Source organism: Rhinopithecus bieti, unplaced genomic scaffold (genome assembly GCF_001698545.2).
Source record: "Rhinopithecus bieti isolate Rb0 unplaced genomic scaffold, ASM169854v2 scaffold_13710, whole genome shotgun sequence".
Classification (NCBI taxonomy): domain Eukaryota; kingdom Metazoa; phylum Chordata; class Mammalia; order Primates; family Cercopithecidae; genus Rhinopithecus; species Rhinopithecus bieti.
In genome coordinates, this window is record NW_016807962.1 from 1,164,204 (window position 1) to 1,169,172 (window position 4,969).

The 4,969-nt window shown below is 41.3% G+C and overlaps 1 long non-coding RNA gene across 1 annotated transcript in view; it reads left to right on the plus strand.

Annotated features, from left to right (window-relative positions):
• The first annotated feature begins 3,380 nt into the window (after positions 1–3,380).
• LOC108537085 (uncharacterized) overlaps positions 3,381–4,969 on the plus strand; it is a 7,797-nt gene continuing 6,208 nt past the window's right edge. The window contains exon 1 of the long non-coding RNA XR_001887706.1: positions 3,381–3,675. This is a non-coding gene — a long non-coding RNA (uncharacterized LOC108537085). The remainder of the gene's footprint in view (positions 3,676–4,969) is intronic.

The window sequence follows — 4,969 nt, forward strand, 5'->3', positions numbered from 1 at the left end:
AGCAGTCCTCCCACCTCAGCCTCCCAAAGTGCTGGGATTACAGGTGTGAGCTACCAGGCCCAGCCAAGATCTTAATGCCAGAAACCTAATAGCTGTTTAAAAAGCTATATTTGAATATACAAAATTTCTAAATTTTATTTGCTTAAAAAATTAATATATAAGAAAGCCACCTGGTTAGAAATTATTTGTAATACAAATGAAAGAGTAATTATCTAAATACAAGGCACTTATACATTGCTGAGAAAAATTTAACAATGCAATAAAAAATATGAAACTCATAATAGATTAAATCAAGATGACTAAAAAGCTTATGAAAAGATGCTCAGGCCAGGCATGGTGGCTCACACCTGTAATCCCAGAACTTTGGGAGACCGAGGCAGGTAGATCACCTGAGGTCAAGAGTTCAAGACCAGCTTGGCCAACATGGTGAAATCCCCCTCTCTACTAAAAATACAAAAATTAGCTGGGCATAGTGGCACGTGCTTGTAGTCCCAGCTTCCCAGGAGTCTAAGGTGGGAGAATTGCTTGAACCCGGGAGACAGAGGCTGCAATAAGCTGAGATTGCACCACTGCACTCCAGCCTAGGTGAAAGAGTGAGACTCTATCAAAAAAGAAAAAGAAAAAAGAAAGAAAAGATGCTCAAATTCACTATAAATCAGATAATTGCAAAATAATTTAATAATGAGCTATTATTTATACCCATCAAACTGCAAAATGCTAGATCAAAAATTTTAAAAGGTAGGAAAAGTGCTGGTGGAAATGTGAAGTATTAGAGCATTTGAAAAATAACTGGGTACTATCTATTAAAAGTAAACAATACATATACCCTTAGGCCCAGCAATCTCACTCCTGGGATTATCCAGTAAAATAACAGCACCAATACATAAAGACATAAGATTAAGAAAGTTTCTTGCATTTATTTTCATAGTGACAAAAATTCCAGAGATAAAATGAATGTCCATTAGTAAGGAAATGGCTAAACAAAGCGTCCACATCTTGGAATATTATGTAGCCATTAAAAATAATGAATAAGAACTATTTTAGATAACCTGGGGAGATTTCACAAAGTAGCATTGAGTAAGAAAAGCAGATACAGAAAAGTGTCTGTTATTTCATTATTGTAAAATAAGCAAGATTTTAAATGACTGCATATATACACATGTATGTATATATGTATATATTTGTAGTGTACATGTTATCTATAGCATCACATAAATAATGCAAAAAAATGAAAGGTCACAAACTAGGCTACCAATAATGGCGATCCAGGCAGGAAGACAGGAGGTGAAGAAATTATACACTGATGGAACAGATGTGGGTAACAAATCCCCTGGACATTTTCTAGTACTATTCTATCAGTTTATGGTATAGTCCTCCTATATCACTTGTTTCTTTCTCCATTTAGATACACGCTCAGTTTCCTAGATCTAAATATAGGTCAATATAGCCTTGATTTACATGAGAAGACCCCACTCTTTCTCTCAGATACACTTTTTTTTTTTTTTTTTTTTTTTTTTTTTTTTTTGAGACAGAGTCTTGCTCTGTCGCCCGGGCTGGAGTGCAGTGGCCGGATCTCAGCTCACTGCAAGCTCCGCCTCCCGGGTTTACGCCATTCTCCTGCCTCAGCCTCCGGAGTAGCTGGGACTACAGGCGACCGCCACCTCGCCCGGCTAGTTTTTTTCTATTTTAGTAGAGACGGGGTTTCACCGTGTTAGCCAGGATGGTCTCGATCTCCTGACCTCGTGATCCGCCCGTCTCAGCCTCCCAAAGTGCTGGGATTACAGGCTTGAGCCACCGCGCCCGGCTCAGATACACTTTTTGAACAAATTATACACTTCCACAATTATCATGAATCACATCTCATTAAATCTTAGTGATACCTTCTAGCATTGAAATTTCAAATTCATTTTAATACCTGTTATCTCTTTACCAAACATACGGATATCTTAGGTCATATATATTATTTCCCTCCTTTATGCTTCATTCTATATCATATCTATGATACTCCACAGTATGGTACCATGAAACTTTAGCATTTTATCTGTATACTTTCTTTCTGGAAACTTTCAGTGCAAGTATTATACTTCATAATCGGATCACCTGTGTCCTGCTGAACATTATCTGCTCAGGCCTCATGGTGTTTTCTAACCTTCTCAGACACTGAATCTGTAGGGATATAAGAGAAACAACTCAAGTAATATGCAGTAACTTCAATTATGGGATTGTTTGCAGAGATTTGGGCAAGGTTTAGAGATTCAACAAAGGACATGTAGGCACCCAGGGGTTTGCAACAGCAGGAAGCTGTGACCACTCCTAGGCCTAAAGGGGCAAGGAAAGGAATGGCATTACCAGAGACCAAAGATTGCTGGAATCATGAAAGAGGAGCCACCCAACAGAAGTTATAGTCATAGAAGGACATGGCCACCCTCAATATCTCAACAAACTGGACAGAGAAAGCAGAAAAATAGATAATTCAACCTTTCTATCTTCCTGCCCTCTCATCTTGTGCTGGTGCCTCCCTTTAGCAGAACCCACTGGAAACCGTAGATCAAGCAACCTTGGGTGATCAACCTGTTCCTAAGATATACAGCCAGGCAGAGAAAGGCTAAGGATAGGGGGAAAGTAAATGGAGAACAATTAGCACAGTCCACCCCTTTTTCCATTCAGCATCATTTCTCAACCTTCGCTTAGATGAAGAATCTCATGTCACCAAAAAAGGAGAAACACAAAGTTCCATCAGCTACTGTATCATCATGAGGTGATAACAATTCAGTCATATTCCCACTGGAACTTAAACTCTAACACTAACCCTCTGGTATTCTAGATAAGGTAGCAGGGAAAGGGAAGAAAGTAATTAACATAATACATCACTACTAAGTCCCACCTCTGTTGCTGTTCAGGAGGCTGATAATAAAAGGAGGTAGTTAATTGCCACTGTTTTGTGGTTTTCTTATTATATTCTTAACTGATAGTGACCCAAACCTCCATTCCTTAAGACTCATTTCCAAGTCCTTTAGTGGTCCTACCTTACTGAATGAGTTGCCACCATTTCCCACTGACCATTATTACTGGAAATGGAAGTACTAAGGGGCACCCCAGAGAATTCCTTGGGTTCTATATGCAGCTCTCTTTGCCATCACTGTGTAGTAGAAACTTAGTGTCTCCTTGATGATGAAGTTCAGTTGCCCCAGCCAGTACACTAACACTATTTCTGCCTATTAGTTCAGCAGCATGAGGAACCTCATATGATCTGCTATTAGCTTCACAGAACCATGACTTTATTCCCTAAAAGAAGATTCCTCCCTTAGAAACTAGGAACTCCAAACCCATGGAACCCGAGTTCATAACAATAGCAAGCAAACATTCCATAAGCTGTAATCATGAGCAGGAACATTCCCACATCCTCTTTGCTTTATGGACTGTGTATTTTGGCTTTGGAAGAAACAGTATCTCATATTGGTCATTGATTCAAAGCATGATAACATATTATAGGATAGTGCCTCAACCTTTCAGGAATTGGTCTCTGAATCAGCACTGAAATTGAGACTTCTGCTGGCTGTTCCACTTTCTACCAGACCAGCTGCCTCTGAACAATGAGGCACATAGTAAGACCAAATAATTTTACGGAAATGAGTCAACTGCCACACTACTTTCATCATAAAGTGTGTACCTTGGGTAAGGTAATGTTGTGTGTGATACCATAGTAATTAGTGAGGTATTCTGTAAGTCAACAAAGCTGGCAGGTCTGCAGACAAGGAAAGCAAATCTGTACTCAGAACATGGGACTAGCAGACATGTGCCACCATACCGGGCTAATTTTTGTATTTTTAGTAAAGAAGGGTTTTGCCATGTAGGCCAGGCTGGCCTCGAGCTCCTAGCCTCCAGTGATCTGCCTGCCTTGGTCTCTCAAAGGGCTGGGATTACAGGTGTGAGCCACCAAGTCCAGCCTATTAAACAATTTCTTAACAGGAGTTTTTAATTGCCTTCCGCTTTCAGAGACTCTTTTCCTTTTATTTTGGCAGCAAACCTTTAATCTGATCTCGTGAGGAAAGAGGGATAATCCTCAAACCCTTTCATCTTCTCAAATAGGTATCAATTTGCATCTGTAGCATGACTAATTTATAAGCATCATCACTATCACAAGGATACATCGGGCTAGTTGTAAGATGGATTTTGAGATTTGTGAGTCAATAGAAGTGTATGACTAGAACTTCTAAAAATAGAGAAGGGTTTTGGCCAGGAGCGGTGGTTCACGCCTGTAATTCCAACACTTTGGGCCCGAGGCAGGCGGATCACCTGAGGTCAGGAGTTCAAGACCAGGGCCAACATGGTGAAACCCCATCTCTACTAAAAATGCAAAAAAATTATCCAGGCATGGTGGCAGGCACCTGTAATCCCAGCTACTTGGGAGGCTGAGGCAGGAGAATCGCTTGAACCTGGGAGACGGAGGTTGCAGTGAGCCAAGACTGTGCCATTGCACTCGAGACTGGACAACAAAAATGAAACTCCATCTCAAAAAAAAAAAAAAAAAAAAGAGAGAGAGAGAGGGATTTTAAATAACTGAATAAAAAAACAAATAAAATTGGCCAGGTACAGTGGCTCATGCCTATAATCCCAGCACTTTGGGAGGCCAAGGCAGGTGCATCACGAGGTCAGGAGTTCGAGACCAGCCTGGCCAACATGGTGAAACTCCGTCTCTACTAAAAATACAAAAATTAGCCGGGTGCGGTGGCTCACGCCTGTAATCCCAGCACTTTGGGAGGCCGAGGCAGGCGGATCACGAGGTCAGGAGATCGAGACCATCCTGGCTAACATGGTGAAACCCCATCTCTACTAAAAATACAAAAAATTAGCTGGGTGTGGTGGTGCGTGCCTGTAGTCCCAGTTACTCGGAGGCTGAGGCAGGAGAATGGTGTGAACCCGGGAGGCGGAGCTTGCAGTGAGCCGGGATGGCGCGCCTGCCTTCCAG